Source organism: Sinohyriopsis cumingii, chromosome 18 (assembly GCF_028554795.1).
Source record: "Sinohyriopsis cumingii isolate HCF-2022 chromosome 18, ASM2855479v2, whole genome shotgun sequence".
Taxonomy (NCBI): Eukaryota; Metazoa; Mollusca; class Bivalvia; order Unionida; family Unionidae; genus Sinohyriopsis; species Sinohyriopsis cumingii.
Window position 1 is genome coordinate 19,704,915 of NC_142978.1, and position 3,865 is coordinate 19,708,779.

Here is a 3,865-nt window from a genome sequence, read left to right on the forward strand (position 1 = left end):
TTTAGCTTCTTAAGATATTTGTTGAGACTTTCATAAGGACCAACTCAAAGCCACCAGGAACCATATGAAGATTTATTTGTAAGCAACTCATGTTTGTCCACAACACACATAACATGAAGAAAACTTATTTTTGCCAGAAGGTAAATTATTTGATGGCGGTAGAAAAGAAAAAAAAACAAACAACTTCAGAATCAATTAGTGTGTAAATGTAGTAATCTAATATATTGTCGTATATTTTCTAATAAATATGAGTAGTTTTCTGTTTCACACAAACATAGCATGTATATAAAACAAAGGTTGTTAATATACAATATTCATTTTTGTGAATTGAGAAACTATGAGATTAAATACACTGGTCACAATAATAACGAATTATGAACGTTAAAATAAGCTGTAAATTCTCTGCATAAAACCTCTCTTCACAAAATGCCAGATCACTTTCAAAGTATATATGTTGAAGATTTCTTAACTTCAAACCATTCGAACATAACAGATCTTGCACAAAATCCTACTCTGGATATATTTACTTTGCAAATCTTATTATAAGTTATATATGGAAGACGTACTTGAGCAAAAAGAAAAAGTCAATTATCAAGGTCACTGTAACAAGAAGCAGATTCATGGTTACAGTGTAATATCTACATAAAAACCCTCCAATGAATTTTGTTGATAGCTTGCACATGCAAAAAGAAAACAAAATTGTTGATTTATTCAAGATCAAGGTCACGGTGATTGAAGGAAGATAATAGTTAATGTATACTTCGTTCAGTTCTCAACCATATATATTCATCAAGGATGGATGAGTTCCTGCACTTAAGGTATGGACGACGCCTATTATTTTGTATTTAAAATGTAACAAACACTCTAGCTCATTGCGAATGAAATGAAAGGTTCATGAATATGTTTTATCGTAGAATTATATTTTGGATGGCATGCACTTAGAGAAATAAAGACGTCTGTTGTTTCGAAGTCCAGAAGTCTGCTGACAGAACCATTGCTATATTCCTAACAAAGATAGAATGGTTTCTGATCAGTATCTTAAGTTCAAAATCGCAAATATTGACAAAAGTTCAGGTCTTTGTACCCACTGGTAAAAGTCTCAGGAGCCAACTTCGTCGTACTAGATCATACAAGGCAAGGAAGATAGTTAAGATAGCCGTGGGTGTATAATGTATCGATGACGGTACTCTTGGTTAGTAACGTTTCACTTGATAATATTTTGCTGCGTCTGTCACAGAGAAACCAATTTAATTTTCTAACGTGATTTTCCGTATGACCTAATATTTGTTAAACATGATATACTAGCGTAATTTGCAGTTATACAAAACCATTTTGAAAAATAGGAACAAAAGCATATTTTGCCATAAATGATTTATTTGAAACACACACGTACACAGATATCTACATAATGTAGCAGACAGGTTTCCTAACGAATATGCGATACATTTCGATTTCATGTGAACACAAAACATCATTTCTGAGATTGTGAACTTGTCGATTCTGAGCTTTCTGTGAGTTTGTATTTGTGAATAAGAATTATTGATATGAGTGAGCGTAGAACACATGTTACTCTTTGTTAAATGTGTGCCACGAAAGTAGTGCTGCAGTTGCTGAATCAACTTTTATGCAGACGATCAGTGAGCTCCAAGTTACAAAGAAAGAGAGTCAAGATAAACCATCTGGAACAGGCTGAAAATGTAAGGAACATTCAGGCAGATAAAGGATAAAATCAGATGAGAAGAAAATTATTATTGGAAGTAGGAAAAAAACAACAAAATGTGCATCCATATGAAGTAGCTGACTGTCGGTAGCCAGGACCATGTACTGACAGTAAAGTAACTGATGGTCAATAGCCAGGACATGTACTAACAGTAAAGTAACTGACGGTCAATAGCCAGGACCAGGTACTAACAGTAAAGTAACTGACGGTCAATAGCCAGGACCAGGTACTAACTGTAAAGTAACTGATGGTCAATAGCCAGGACATGTACTAACAGTAAAGTAACTGACGGTCAATAGCCAGGACCATGTACTAACAGTAAAGTACCTGATGGTCAGTAGCCAGGACTATGTACTAACAGTAAAGTAACTGATGGTCAATAGCCAGGACCATGTACTAACAGTAAAGTAACTGATGGTCAATAGCCAGGACCAGGTACTAACAGTAAAGTAACTGATGGTCAATAAACAGGACTATGTACTAACAGTAAATTAACTGATGGTCAATAGCCAGGACCAAGTACTAACAGTAAAGTAACTGACGGTCAATAGCCAGGACCAGGTACTAACTGTAAAGTAACTGACGGTCAATAGCCAGGACCATGTACTAACAGTAAATTAACTGACGGTCAATAGCCAGGACCATGTACTAACAGTAAAGAATGGATGGCATTTTATGACAGTGCATGATAATTGCGAAATGATGAGGTCTGTGTACGCAATTTGTTTTTGCCGCTTGGAATTAGGAAGATCAAAGTGGGTTCGTCTGAAATACTGTACGATTGTGACATCGGTTGTCCATGGGGATCGTTTATCTTGTCCCCTTTGCAGTTATAGCAGTGTACTAAAATATGCTCATGTTTAAGATGCCCAGATGTATACATTGTTGAAAATCTACTATTTGTTTTTTTATCATTTTAATCTTATTAATATCTCTGCCACTGTGTGACATTGTTGCAGTGGCTTTTTACTGAAACGAAATATAAACCAGACCTAGTCTCCACGTTGAACTACGAACCAAATAGGTAAAATTGCTTAATTCCACTTCCATAACGAAATGCATAAACAGGACATCTTTTCAATGACAGTGGTAATCATGTAAACGAATAGGCATGTGGCTAATAGTAATTCATTAACTTCCAGTTAGAATTAAATGATATATTTCTACACTTTTGACTAAATGAAATTTTGAAGCGAATTGGTACCACACGTTACGCATCAGAATGGTTTACTGCTAATGCAGATAGAAAATTCCAACAACTGTTTTATTTATCTTTGAAATCGTTTTGGTTATTGGCTACATAGTACAATGTTTACTGCATGTGGGAAAACGTTGAAGCCATGCTATCCACTAACAAATTATTTGCTATCAGCTTTCACGTGTGTACTATCCAATACTCAGTTATCTACAATCCACCGACAAATATATATCCAGCATTCAGTTGCCTGCTATGGATAAACCAACTAACCGCTAGTATCCAGTTATTTTCTATCTACCAGCCATATATACCATATATATATATATATATATATATATATATATATATATATATATATATATATATATATGCTACCAACTTTAATAGGATCCCTTTATACGGTTATAAGGTCAGCCCTTTATAAAATATCTCTACAATCATTCTCTTAATCCTTCCATATCAACGTCTACTCAAATACTCACCTCAAACCTTTATATGTACACGAGGCAGTATAAAATATCATTTAAATCCCTTGTCAACAAAATTAAATTCATTATCTCAATTATCACCCGATAAGCCCCATTATTAAGTAAAAATTTCTACCTTCATATGTCACCCTCACATTATGGTAGAGAATTCGATAGTAGGTACCTGGGTGCTGAATCTCGTATAACTTAGTGTTGATGTTGATAGTACATACGTAGTTAGTGAATAGTAGATAAAGTAAATTTAGTCTGGGTTCTGGATATTAGACAGCTAGGTATTCGATAATATATAACTAGTTGGTAAATATCATTTAACTCTGGGTTTTGTAGTACAGTATTGGTTGGTGGAGAGTAGATTACTGTGTACAGGACTGTATATAATTGGTACCAGGATAGTAAATAAATTGGTTCTAGATAGTGAATAATGGGGTCTTGGTAGTATAATATCTTTTAGTTGATGGT